The sequence below is a fragment of the Schistocerca piceifrons genome, chromosome X (genome assembly GCF_021461385.2).
Source record: "Schistocerca piceifrons isolate TAMUIC-IGC-003096 chromosome X, iqSchPice1.1, whole genome shotgun sequence".
NCBI classification, from domain to species: Eukaryota; Metazoa; Arthropoda; class Insecta; order Orthoptera; family Acrididae; genus Schistocerca; species Schistocerca piceifrons.
In genome coordinates this window covers 201,439,897-201,455,096 of record NC_060149.1, presented here as the reverse complement: position 1 = coordinate 201,455,096, position 15,200 = coordinate 201,439,897, and positions in this window count along the sequence as shown.

The following is a 15,200-nucleotide window of genomic DNA, read 5'->3' as shown; positions in this document are numbered from 1 at the left end:
ATCAATGGACCACCCTGCACACAACCTCTCGCTCACAGAAAGTTCCGTACCTAAAGACTGGAAAGTTGCTTAAGTCACACAAATACCCAAAAAGGAAAGTAGGAGTAATTCGGTGAATTACAGGCCCATATCAATAACGTCGATTTGCAGTAGGTTTTTGGAACATATACTGTATTCGAACATTATGAAGTACCTCGAAGAAAAAAAAAAAACGATTTACTGACACATAGTCAGCACTTATTCAGAAAATATCGTTATTGCGGAACGCAGCTAGCTCTTTATACTCATGAAGTAATGAATGCTATAGACAGGGGATGTCAAATTGACGCCGTATTTCTAGATTTTCAGAAGGCTTTCGACACCGTTCCTCACAAGCGTCTTCTAACCAAACTGTGGGCCTATGGAATATCGCCTCAGTTGTGCGACTGAATTCGTGATTTCCTGTCAGAAAGGTCACAGTTCGTAGTAATAGACGGACAGTCACCGAGTAAAACAGAAGTAATATCCGGCGTTCCCCAAGGAAGTGTTATAGGCCCTCTATTGTTCCTGATCTATATTAACGACATAGGAGACAATCTGAGTAGCCCTCTTAGATTATTTGCAGATGATGCTGTCATTTACCGTCTTGTGAAGTCATCAGATGACTAAAATTAATTGCAAAATGATTTAGATAAGATACCTGTATGGTGCGAAAAGTGGCAGTTGGCCCTGAATAAAGAAAAATGTGAAGTTATTTACATGAGTACTAAATGAAATCCGCTAAATTTCGATTACGCGATAAGTCACACAAAATCGCCACACAAATCTGAACGCTGTAAAGTCAACTAGATACTTAGGGGTTACAATTACAAGTAACCTAAATTGGAACGATCACATAGATAATGTTGTGGGTAGAGCAAACCAAAGACTGCGATTCATTGGCAGAACACCTAGTAGGTGCAACAGGTCTGCTAAAGAGACTGCTGACACCATGTTTGTCCGTCCTATTCTGGAGTATTGCTGTGCGGTGTGGGATCAGTATCAGGTATGACTGACGGATGATATTGAAAAAGTTCAAAAAGGGGCGGCTCGTTTTGTATTATCGCGAAATAGGGCAGATAGTGTCACAGACATGATACGTGAATTAGAGTGGCAATCATTAAAAGAAAGGCGTTTTTCGTTGCGACGGGATCTTCTCATGAAATTTCAATCACCAGTTTTCTCCTCTGATTGCGAAAACATTCTGCTGGCACCCACCTACATAAGGAGAAATGATCATCACGATAATATAAGAGAAATCAGGGCTCGCACAGAAAAATTTAAGTGCTCGTTTTTCCCCTACGCCGTTCGGTAGAGAGACAGCTTGAAGGTGGTTTATTGAACCCTCTGCCAGGCACTTAACTGTGAATAGCAGAGTAATCACGTAGATGTAGATTCCATGCTTGTGCCCTTCTGCCACTCGTCAACGCTGTTCTCTAGCGTACTTAACATCGCCGCCTTATAGCTTAACGAATCTGCATTTGCGTGTGATCTCCCTCGTTTATGGATTACCTCGTACTCGAATTCACTTAGCTTAAGTGCCCGTTGAGTTAATCCACTAGATGGATCTCTGAAACCAAGCAGCCATTTCAGTAATGCAAGGTCTGTCACGACCTTAACTTCCTACCATAAAGATAACACCGAAAATACGTAATACCATATACGACTGCCAACATTTCTTTCTCAGATTTTGAGTAGTTTGCTCCATCTTCTTTAACTGACTTGAAGTGTAAGCTACAGGATGTTGCTGACCATCTACCATCTGTCCCAAAACACAACCGACTGCCGCATTTGAAGCATCGCATGAAAGGATGAACTCTTTCTCGAAATCCGGAAAAACCAATACTGGATCTGAAACTAATATTTTTTTTTAATTTTTCAAATGATTCCTGACATTCCTGCGACCAATAGAATTTCATTCCCTTCTCAGTAGCTTTCTCAAGGGTCCAGTTATTTTTGCAAAGTCCTTTACGAGCCGTCTATAATAATTACGCCGGCCGCGGTGGTCTAGCGGTTCTAGGCGCTCAGTCCGGAGCCGCGCGACTGGTACGGTCGCAGGTTCGAATCCTGCCTCGGGCATGGATGTGTGTGATGTCCTTAGGTTAGTCAGGTTTAAGTAGTTCTAAGTTCTAGGGGACTGATGACCATAGATGTTAAGTCCCATAGTGCTCAGAGCCATTTGAACCATTTATAATAATTACAGAGGTCAATGAACGACTGTACCTACTTCGTTGTTTGTGGTATCGGATAATTTTGAATTGCGTCTGTAAGATGAGGATAGATCTGTACATCATGCTCACTAATCACGTATGCCACATACTGCCGCAAAATGACACTTGTCCACACTTAGCGTCAAATGTGCCGATCGTAGTCTACTAAAGACATACTCCAAACATCTCACATGCTCCAATAAATCCTTTGGATTGACAATTATATCACTGAGATAGACCAAACAAGTTTTTGGCTTTAATTCTCTCAGTACCCCAGCTACTAACCGCTGAAAAGTTGCAGGTGCGTTCTTTAGTCCAAATTGCTTACATCTTTAATGAAAATGTCTTCCTGGGATGGTAAACTCTGTTTTCGGCCTATCTTCAGGCACCACCTCCAATTGATGGTATTCACTCCTGAGGTCCATAATTGTAAAGAACAGACACTGACCCAGGTTAATCCGTGATGTCTGGAACTGGATAAGAATTCGAAATGATTTACGCGTTTAGATATCTGTCGTCACAGCAAAATCTGTATATCCGTGCCCTGTCCGCCGATTTCTTTGGCAAGACGACAATACTGACGCTCCACGGATTATCACTTCGTTCTATGCTCCCGTCCCGCAGTAGTTGTTCAATAAATTCTTCTACCATTGGTTGCAGCTGCTCTGCTATATGGTATGGCTTCCTATAAACTGGTGCGCTATCCCCTGTCTGTGTGTGATGTGTCAGAGGGGTTGCCGGTAACCCTACGTTCGTAAAAAATAAATCACTAAACCTAAACAACAAGTTCCCCATATTCATTCGATCGCTGCCCTTTCCCTCGTAACACTTCCATATCGACGGTTTGCCTTGTGGCTTTCCTCTAGGCTCGATCTATAGAAGTCCTCATCTTCCAAGACTTCCAGAGTGGCTATTATTGCACCCTTTGACAGAGTCACCTCCCCTCCACCAAAGTTCCCCATTATTGTCACTCACATGTGCTAAACTTCTCAGGATAAAACAATGCGAACTATCCAACTCTTCACTGCCTAAGAGCGGTTCAACCATATATAATGTTTCCTTCAGGAAATCGGTATCCACTGAAAGCCACACTATCTTTCCCGTACTTCCTGGTGTTTTATCCTGCTTGGTTTGGTAGGAGCTATTAAGGAGTGATAAAGTGCCGGGCTAATATGAATTCAGACACCCTTTGAAACAAATTTATTAACAAACAATTCTTACTCTTAACTGATAATATTTACACTGGTTCAGTATGAAGGGTAAAATACTGCTGATACAGTAATGTCAAATTTCAGCCCAAAACGATTATAACATCAATAAAGGTTTTAACTCACGCTCGATAACTATTTGTGATAAAAAATTTAAAATCCCCAATGCTATCTTAAAAATGCAAGTAGTAACCCTTAAACAAATCTATAATAACAAACGAACAGCAATTCTAACGAAAACAATATTTAGATATGAAACTTCCTGGCAGATTAAAACTGTGTGCCCGACCGATACTCGAACTTGGGACCTTTGTTTTTCGCGGGCAAGTGCTCTACCAACTGAGCTACCGAAGCACGACTCACGCACGGTACTCACAGCTTTACTTCTGCCAGTATCTCGTCTCCTACTTTCCAAACTTTACAGAAGCTCTCCTGCGAACCTTGCAGAACTAGCACTCCTGAAAGAAAGGATACAGCGGAGACATGGCTTAGCCACAGCCTGGGGGACGTTTCCAGAATGAGATTTTCACTCTGCAGCGGAGTGTGCGCTGATATGAAACTTCATGGCTGTGGCTAAGCCATGTCTCCGCTGTATCCTTTCTTTCAGGAGTGCTAGTTCTGCAAGGTTCGCAGGAGAGCTTCTGTAAAGTTTGGAAGGTAGGAGACGAGATACTGGCAGAAGTAAAGCTGTGAGTACCGGGTGTGAGTCGTGCTTCGGTAGCTCAGTTGGTGGAGCACTTGCCCGCGAAAAGGCAAAGGTCCCGAGTTCGAGTCTCGGTCGGGCACACAGTTTTAATCTGCCAAGAAGTTTCATATCAGCGCACACTCCGCTGCAGAGTGAAAATCTCATTCTGGAATATTTAGATAAATACAATTTAACAAAAGCACTTGAAATACAAAACAACAAATTATAGTGGGAACCCCTTTCTCACAAATTTCGTACATATCAGTTTTTCGTGCGCCACAATTTAAAATTTGCTCATTTAGGGCACCGAAAAACCGAACAATATAAAAAAAAAGTTTAGCTGCAAAACTCCTTCAGATGAAAGCAAAATTAAGAGTCGTGAATGGTCAGCTACAAAAGGCAATTACTTAATTCAAGAACAAATCTGCAGCATTAGGATTCATCCGCTGCTATCTCAATGGGTTTACGCAGCCGTAATCGTGTAGTCTTATTTTATGTCAGACGTCAGTCTTGCGCGTACTTCCTGGAGATATGTTACGCACATCATTAAATTAGCGTGATAAGACCTGAAACACATACCAGTCACCACTGGTTCCACACGTGCATACAAAATAATGGCCCCCACCAGGGCAAACTCAATTCCAACCTTGTAACATAAACATCTAAAAGAAACAAATGACCAATCACGAAGTAGTGGAACTAATGACGCCCCATAAGGGCAGACTCAATTACAGTTTTGCAAGATGAACTAAAAAACACACATATGGGTAAGTACTCAACAGTAAAGCTTCTCAGTTGCACGTGGAGTTATCCAGTACTCGTGTGTAAATGCAGCCAGGGCGCAGCGACAGTGTAGTGACGGCTGTACAGACCTCCAACCGTTGCTTTAATCGCTGAACTACTTCGGGCATTGCCAGGGTTGGGCAACCGAAGCGCTCTTACGTGCTAAAGGAGAGCTCCTTTCCAAGTTACAGCTTTCCAACAACGGCTCTCAACTACAGCTAGGCCGCACATTACTCCAGGCGCGGCCAAGTCGTTTTCCTCCTCATACGCGGGCTGCTCCCAGCACAGAGCCCCGCTCGCCACCTTCCTCGCACCGTTGCTAACTCAAGACTGAAGTCGCTGTACGTCACACGCAACATCGCGGATCACATTCGCACCACAAGCCTCTCTGGCAAAGAGATTCCACACAGCCAGCGATTCCACCAGAGAGGCACAAAGTCGAAAAATACCAAACTTTGCGGAAGGTTTCGATGCACGGCACACTGCTGATCGATCTGTACTGCAAATGTACGCAGTTTAGTTGGTCTCACCCCTACGACAGATGAATCTTGCGCCGTTGACTCAGTTGCAACTGTTTCCCCCAGTTGAAACAAAATCCCACTGACTTCCACTGTGCGTTGCAAAAGATCAGGCTTAGAGTGGAACGGAGCGAGGTGGCGCAGTGGTTAGCACACTGGACTCGCATTTGGGAGGACGGCCATATATGGATATGGTGTCCGAAAGAATAGACACCATATCGATATAAGTATATAGTTCTGGCAATACCTGCCAGGACCTTCCTCTTCCGTGCGGATGCACACATATTACCCAAACTCTTACGGAACTTGGTATGAATGTCTTCCACGAGTAATGAGTCTGTTGGGTAGGGACACTACGATTGTAGTGTGTGGACATATAAGGTGTGAATGTGGGTCTCGCGGGAGGCGTGCGCGAGATAGTGCCTGCAGTCGCACTATCCTCTGTGCCCTCGGTGGCTCAGATGGATAGAGCGTCTACCACGTAAGCAGAAGATGCCGAGTTCGAGTCCTGTTCCGGGAAATTTTCACCTGTCCCCGTTGATATATATCAACGCCCGTCAGCAGCTGATAGTATAAATATATAATTCTAATTTCATCCTGATTTAGGTTATGCGCGATTTTCCTAATTCGCTCCAGGCGAATGCCAGGATAGTTCCTTTGGAAGGGCACAGCCGACTTCCTTCCCCGTCCTTCCCTAATCCAATGAGACCGATGAACTCGCTGTTTGGTCTCTTCCCCCAAACAACCCCTTGAGTGAAGTTTGTCGAGAAAGTCTAGACCGAGGATCACTGAAAAACCTTCGCCTATGCATGGCAGCACCACCATACGTTCGCTGAATTTAGTTTTCCCGAGCGAAAACTCCAGTACTTCCGTACCCAATTATTCCACCCTATTATCGCCAACCCCACGCAACCTATACCGTGGTGGCCCCAGTCTCCTCTCTTCCACGAGATACGAACTGAAAACGGACACATTCGCGCTTGTGTCGACCAAAAGTCTCTGTGTCCTGCCACCCACTAAGCCCACGGAGCTGCATTCTGCCTGTGTACTACCTTGTGCCATGTTACAGTCCATCTGGACTGCCTTCCGACGGCTGCAGCAATCCCGTTTGCGTTTAATAGCTGCTTTCCTTGCCGGTGCTCTCCACCCTTCCTACCTCTACACTCAAATGCCCGGTGGCCCACTACGCCACACGCATAGTACTCCAGTTGTTTACACTGCTTCCTTACATGTCCCTCCCGACCACATCCATTAACACTTGACTTCAGAAGCGAACACACGGTGGTCCACTCTCTGCTTTGTGGCTATATCCACCTCCTCTGTAAGTGTTACGATCCTAAGAGCTGACTGTAAGTCCTCTGGCTTCTCCATCCATACCCCCGTGACATTTCAGCGGGTATACCACCAAAAAGCATCCACCGCTCTATTTTCTGTGTCCTGTAACAGTACCCTATTACCTTTTCCATTCTGGATTGGTACATATATTTTTTTGCATTTAGCTTATGGATTCTATCTGAGAACGCTTCCACAGTTTCGTTGCAGTGATTGATAAATTTCTACTGGAAAAATCGCGCACCGTTCTGCTTTTGGTAGCGCTGGCACAACCCAGCGACACACTCCTGGAATGTACGTGCTTTACTCAATGTCTCATGGTAGAAAACATATTCTTTGGCGTTCCCCGCCAGTCGCATATTAGCAACATACAGGGTTACTTCATCTGAACACCCATGTGCTTCCGCAACGTCCCTAACTTCCTAAACGAAAACGCACGCTTCGCAATGCTTTGCCTGAGAAGGGATTAATCACACAGAACAGAAGGCAATCTCAGTCCAGGCTTACTCTCCTCTGACTCTGATTGTGACTGTTCGTGACTCTCTAACTAACGATTCGGTTCGAAATTTCTCTGTTATATGCTTTCAAACTGGTCTGTTAACGCTTGCACTTGCTGAGTTAAAGCAGCAACTGCATTCGAGGTAGTATCATGTGATTCCACCATGTTGCATACTATGATTCTACTTTAAACTAGTGGAACAACAAGGACGCCATCCCAGGTTGCATTGTTGCCAAATTTATTCGAGATGATGGATCCAAGATGGCGGCGGTTGATATGGCAACAATGTAATGACTTCATGGCGGCAGCTCAAATTTTGGTGGGAAAGTAGGTCAATTGGGCTACCTCTAAATTTTTGATAGAACCTATGACTCTTGCAACTGCTGCCATTTTTGCAGCTTTGTTCATGTGATCGGCCAATTTAAGTCGGAGTTGATCAGGAGTCGGGGAGAGCTGTATTTACCATCTTCTGCAACCTGTGTAGAAACAGAGTGCCTGAGTCAGTGCGTCAGGACTGTGTTTTGACCATTTGGTGGAAATGGGAATATCTTGTTGTAGCTCTGTCAGCAGTGTACCATGTGTAAGGTCAGCCCCACACATAGCCTGCTCCTGCAACAAGATGTAGTATAAAAGACAGTATGGAAACTGGGAGAAGAATGAGGATTTTACTGCTGCATTGTGGTGCATCCCCAAACTACATACAGATGCTGGTACCCGAAGCAGATCCCATTCACATCTGTCACCCTAACATACTACCATCGTTATTCTGTACCATCCAACAGAGAAAAATTACAAACTATAAAAGCTCCACTAACTTCATCCAATAGAGAGCTCGATACGATTTTTACTACATCAGTCGCCTCCCATATATCGAAAACACATACTGTCTGCGTGTCGGCATCGAGTACATGTGACGATCCTATTAAATATACAGGTAATGATCCACTGCACAGGCCAGTGTAAAGGTGCATCGCCTGTACTTTAGGAGGATAACCATAGACCACAAACTATGTTATGAGTAGCAAGATACGATCCCTGTGACCCTGTGCCGTTGTATGAACCATTGTTTTTTTTCTGCTGTAACCAGCTTTGTACACTGCCATACATTTTGTTTTTTCCGCCATGACTTCGAGGTCTGTGTCAGGTTCTAAACTGACACGTTCTGATCCATTGTTTCTCACAGAAAATTAGACTTCACACAGTGTAAATCATGTTGTTACTGCTGCTACCATAACACATCACACACAATGGATGATTTTAAATAAAATACAGTTACATCATAAGGAAAGTGGAAGAGGTTGGTGGCGTTGTGGAGCGTTTCCAAACTGCTGTCCAAAGGTGATTGACGGTCTTTACATTTAAATCCATCTGTCACAATGACGGAATAGCTGATGGCTCAGTGTTCCATCTCGAATGATTCCTCATATTGCAGTCATGTATGCTCAGTTCCGACTTAAATTGGAACGATCACATGCTAGAAATATGATTCACTAGTGGCTGTAATAATTAAAGGACTTTTCCATCGGGTACAGTGCAGCTATGTTGTTGAATGGAAATTTGAATGTCCCACCATTTTCTAGGGAGGGGGCAGGGGAGGGGTTAGGTTAGTGAAGGTAGCCCAATTGACCTATTTTCCCACCAAAATTTGAGCTGCCGCCATGAAGTCATTACATTGTTGCCATATCTATCGCCGCCATCTTGGGTTCGCCATCTTGAATAAATTTGGCCACAATGCAACCTGGGGTGGCGTCTTTGTTGTTCCACTACTCCTTAATTCAACTGCTTTTTTGAAAGGAACAGAAAAACACAAACTCCGATTTAGCCCTACATGAAGAAAATGTGATCACAAATTAATTTCTCCGGTGAATCATCGCCCTTCTACATTCAGTACGACTAGTAAACAGATGACCAGTACACCTACATACAGGACAAACAGCTGCTACAGCTCTGGTACACGGCAACTTGTGCCCTGAAAAACTGCAAACTGAACACATCACTGGTACTAAAATATCACTTCCACCATTACATCTAAACGAAGAAAAGTCCACAAATTCCTGTAGCTTCACAAAAGTAGCTCTATACATTGTGTACTCTAGCTCACACAACTAACTCTGACGATGAGAGCAAACATCAACATTAATACAAATAAAACTGAGACTCACCACGCCACATTGTGCTGAGCTAGTACCACCAAACCTATGTCAAGTGGCAATGCCTCACTCATCACTCAACAAAACCAATTCTCTCACCAAAAAGTAGTGTTGTACGTGGACGAACACTTTCCGACACAACGTATTGTGTTGAAAACCGAAACGACCACATCGTGACACCGAACTGTCACAACCACCCAAGCTCAAGGGTTGTAATATGCCAGAACGACCGAGAGGTATGGTTTGGGAGAGAGGGGTTTCGCACCCCGAAGCATGCAGAGAAATACTGGTGACATTGACTTTATTGCATCGAAGATACACAACTGGCGCGACAGGGCTGACTGCTCCCTCAAACGGAACTCGTGGGCTCCATGGACAATGCTGAAGGGAAACATCCGACCACCGTCATTGTAGTGACCCTTAGCAGCTCCTGCCGTCCACCCAGGCAGCTCATTCAGTGAGCGCAAAGAGCTCTGCACCTGGGAGGTCGCGTGTTCGCGCCCCAGACCCGCCCCTGCGGACGGAAGCTTGCAGTCCACTGGATGATGCCACCCTGAGGGCAGAGGCCAGCAGCCCTCTCGCTCCTCGCGCCGGTGCAGCTCCAAGGTGCGTCCCGCTCCGCCACAGCTATGGCGCATCCATGCGGTGGAGATTGGTGCTAGTTTCAGTGGGCTGGTTGGCCACCGATACCCATCACCAGAAGTCGTCGTGGTTGGTATGAAACTTAAACAACCGCCATCTCTCTGGTTCTAGAAGCGGAATGAATGGCGCCATGATTTTAACTTTTGGGCTCACTTATTTCAACGCCTTTACCCTACGCCTCTGACAGAGTTCCTTTGGAGAGGACGGTGGAGTGGTCGTTAATAATTGCAACATCAGCTTTCCTCAAGCCGGATCGGCCTCTACACACGTCACCAGGCGCTGTTGTAACTGCAATGTATGGGTTCTTCACGGCATGTCAGTGCCCTGTACTGTCCAGATTACTTCGCACTTGTGTATAGTGACCGCCGAGCGAGCGGTGTCGTAGACCTGCCTCGCAGAATGTCTTGCTAATCATCAAAACTGCCCACCCCTGCCATCTGATGTGTCAATTGGTCCGTTAACTACTAACTTCCAGCCATAGCTGCGCGAAAATTATCAGAATTCGCAAATCCATGCCTGAACTTATTCATGGGGGAGCACTGGGCTACTCTCACGTTCGCCTCCACCCGCCCGGCGGCACGTCATTGATATCAAATTGACTGATTAATTAACTAAATTAATTATGAGAGCCTCTTTGTATGGTGATAGGAATTTTTCCCTGCAGTCGAATTACACTCGCCAAGTAACTCAAATTGGAATGCCTGGAGGGAAGACGATTTTCTCTTCAAGGAACACCATTGAGAACTGACATTTGAAAGTGACTGCAGAAGGATTCTACCACCACCAACACACATTTCGTGTAAGGAACACGAAGACAAGATGTAACTGGACCTAATACAGAAGCATATAGACAGTCTTTCTTTCCCTCGCTCTATCTGCGAGCGGAACAGGGAAGGAAATGAAGCACTGTACGATGGCTCGCAAGCCATGCACGTAGATGTAGATGTAAATTTAGTCTACCTATTAAAATGTCAGACCATCCATCGAAGAGAATGGGCTATTGGCACACAGTCAACACGGGTTTAGAAAAGGTCATTCTTATGAAACACAACTAGCTCTTTACTCACACGAAATGTTGAGTGCTACTGACAAGTGATCTCAAATTGGTTCCGTATTTCTGTATTTCCAGAAGGCTTTTGACACTATTCCACAAAAGCGGCTTTTAGTGAAATTGCGTGCTTATGGAATATCGTCTCAGTTATGTGACTGGACCCGTGATTTCCTGTCAGAGAGCTCACAATTCGTAGTAACTGATGGAAACTCATCGGGTAAAACAGAAGTGATTTCTGGTATTCCCCAAGGTAATGTTATAGGCCCTCTGCTATTCCTTATCTATACAGGGTGTTACAAAAAGGTACGGCCAAACTTTCAGGAAACATTCCTCACACACAAATAAAGAAAAGATGTTATGTGGACATGTGTCCGGAAACGCTTAATTTCGATGTTAGAGCTCATTTTAGTTTCGTCAGTATGTACTGTACTTCCTCGATTCACCGCCAGTTGGCCCAATTGAAGGAAGGTAATGTTGACTTCGGTGCTTGTGTTGATATGCGACTCATTGCTCTACAGTACTAGCATCAAGCACATCAGTACGTAACATCAACAGGTTAGTGTTCATCACGAACGTGGTTTTGCAGTCAGTGCAATGTTTACAAATGTGGAGTTGGCAGATGCCCATTTGATGTATGGATTAGCACGGGGCAATAGCCGTGGCGCGGTACGTTTGTATCGAGACAGATTTCCAGAACGAAGGTGTCCCGACAGGAAGACGCTTGAAGCAATTGATCGGCGTCTTAGGGAGCACGGAACATTCCAGCCTATGACTCGCGACTGGGGAAGACCTAGAACGGCGAGGACACCTGCAATGGTCGAGGCAATTCTTCGTGCAGTTGACGATAACCCTGATGTCAGCGTCAGAGAAGTTGCTGCTGTACAAGGAAACGTTGACCACGTCACTGTATGGAGAGTGCTACGGGAGAACCAGTTGTTTCCGTACCGTGTACTATCAGCAGCTGATTGGCCTCCACGGGTACACTTCTGCGAATGGTTCATCCAACAATGCGTCAATCCTCATTTCAGTGCAAATGTTCTCTTTACGGATGAGGCTTCATTCCAACGTGATCAAATTGTAAATTTTCATAATCAACATGTGTGGGCTGACGAGAATCCGCACGCAATTGTGCAATCACGTCATCAACACAGATTTTCTGTGAACGTTTGGGCAGGCATTGTTGGTGATGTCTTGATTGGGCCCCATGTTCTTCCACCTACGCTCAATGGAGCACGTTATCATGATTTCATACGGGATACTCTACCTGTGCTGCTAGAACATGTGCCTTTACAAGCACGACACAACATGTGGTTCATGCACGATGGAGCTCGTGCACATTTCAGTCGAAGTGTTCGTACGCTTCTCAGCAACAGATTCGGTGACCGATGGATTGGTAGAGGCGGACCAATTCCATGGCTTCCGCGCTCTCCTGACCTCAACCCTCTTGACATTCATTTATGGGGGAATTTGAAAGCTCTTGTCTACGCAACCCCGGTACCAAATGTAGAGACTCTTCGTGCTCGTATTGTGTGTAACGCCGGAAATGCATATCCTCCTATTTCCATCTATTGTACTATTATTTTTTTCCTTGTTTTGTTACCTCAAGATATGACATTTCTGTCTCTTTATATATTGTAATTGTTTTACTGTTTGTATATATATATATTTATGCATTTATGTCGATGTATAATTGGTTTGTTTCGTAAATATTATTTGTATTTTTACGCTGGGTCTTGCCTAGGGAAAACTGCTATCGAACGATTACGTCGATAGGTCGTGTGAAGAATCAAAGTGTGTAGGATCTTTGGTAGTGTGAACTCTGCCGCGTGGAGCGCGGGCAGTCGGAGTCTGGCTGGAGTAGCGAGTGGAGCAGGTGTGTTGTGTGACGCTCCCGCGAGTTGCCGCGCTTTCGGGGTTTGGCAGCATATAATTGCGCTCGACTCGCGATGATAGTTTCTGACATGGTGTCGCGGACGGGAAGCATTAGCTGGCGCACATCAAGAGCCCGTTTCGCCTGGTGACCGTGTCGAGAAGAAGGCGCGCCAACATCCAGCTTCTGCAACAGCGACGGCCGACAATGAGTGACTGTCGCCACCTCCTCGATCGACGGCTTCAAACCTTCAATCAACCAACAAGGAAGACTAAAAGCACGTAAAGTTTCAGAACTGTATGGCAGACCTCAGCTTTTCAAATTGTTCCATTTGCCTCGCAAAATTACAGCAACTTAGCATGAACCTTTGTTGCTCATTGTCCCAATTGCATTGCCAAGCAGGGTCCCTTCCTTTTCCGAAATGAGCCCGAGGGTCGTTGAAATTCAAACGCCAGCATCATTCGATTTCACTGCTTTAATTTCAAAGTTCAGCTGGCTACAATATTTAAATTGCACAAGCACAAATTAAGAGTGCGAGTTTTGTTACCGTATTTTAGTTACCTGTGACTGCAGCTCAGCTTGGTACGTACTAAATTTTACTATTGTTAATAGTTCAGAATCATTTAATTCAAGTTCAAAGTAAAATCTCTTGTTTCTAAATTGCGTAGAGTCAAGTTGCTTTTGAAATGATTGTTGAGGTAGTCCAAGACTAACCGTATTTTACTGGATTTTGATGTGTCAGAAAGAAAGCTCACTATTAACTTCAGTCACTAAATTAACTTTCGATTTTCCGGTTTTATTAATTCTTTTGCTAAATTAAGTCAGAGTGTAGCGAAATTTATTACTTCTGGCAAACTTTCAGTTTTCACACTACACGTGTCAACCTTCAGTTGCCACGCTTCTAGTGTTAATTATATGTGTAATAACCTTTCTTTTTCAGTTACTATAGTAATTGTCCTTAGGACTGGCGACCGTGATTTCCCCCAAATCTCAAATATCTAATTACCGCTAGTTAATTGTTAACGTAACGGCCGCACATTTACTTTCTTTATTAACTTTACCCCTTTTCAAAACTAATTTCCACCAGTTTCATTAGCACATTTCCTTTCATTAAGATGTAACCCTTTCCTCCCTCTTTACCGACAGGTTAACTTCGGTGACGATTGCTTTTCCAAAACTCCCATTAGGCACACGCGGTTTCATTTTTCACTGTCATTAAGGCCGGAAAGTGAGGGGGAGGGTACACGTGGCGACCGTGACAGGACAATCTTCAATTTTGAGGTTGTTCTGGACACGAAGTTTGCATTGTGCAAATATCGTAACAAAGTACTGGTTGCGTACAGGCCGTTACGTCAGCGAGAATAAGTAGTGGGAGTAATCCTAATTATATTTGAGGTTTGGCATTTATATTGAAAATTATTAAAATGAGTGAAGGCAACAATTACCAAAATTTGGTAGACTTGGATACGGAACAATCGGTCGAACAGTGGGAAACGCGCACCGCGGTACCCATTGTTCAGGGGCAGGCGGCTAGCATGAAAGACGCGACCGCCGAAACGCAACAAAGGGCAGAAATGGAATTCCAAACTTTAGAAAATGTTTCGGAATCGGAAGTGAAAATCAAATCTGTACCCCTTGATGATGAATACGGGGGAACATGTATAGAGGAACCAGCTACGGAAGTAAAACCGGTAGTCTCCGGGAATTTAACTGATTTATTGAATGTTTTGATTAATGAAATCAAGAGTCAATCGGCAGAAATTATAGCTCTGTCTGCCAAGCAAGAAGCTCAGTCTGAAAAGATTGAACGAAAGCTAGACAATCAGAACAAAGCTATTAATGTTGTTAACAACAATGTTGGAGTTGTTAATACAAAAGTTGATAAAATCAAAGAAGATATTGTTGTAATTAATACCGAAATCGGTAATCTTAAACAGGAAATGATAGGCGTTCAGGCGGAAATTGCGAGCATAAATACTCGTTTTGATTCCGAAATTAGCAGAATCGAGAAAAGTGTAGGAGAAGCAGTTGCTCCGATCATCGAGAATAAGGTGACGGAACAAATTCAATTAGTGAAAAAAGAGGATCAACAGAAGGTGGAAACTTTAAAGGCTTTAGTGTCCGAAGTAGACACTAAAGTGAGGGAGCAGGCTAATACCTGCGAAGAGAAAAAGAGGGAAGTGGAAACGCTTGCGACAACCACTTGCCAAGTAATTACGAGGGTGTCTGAATTA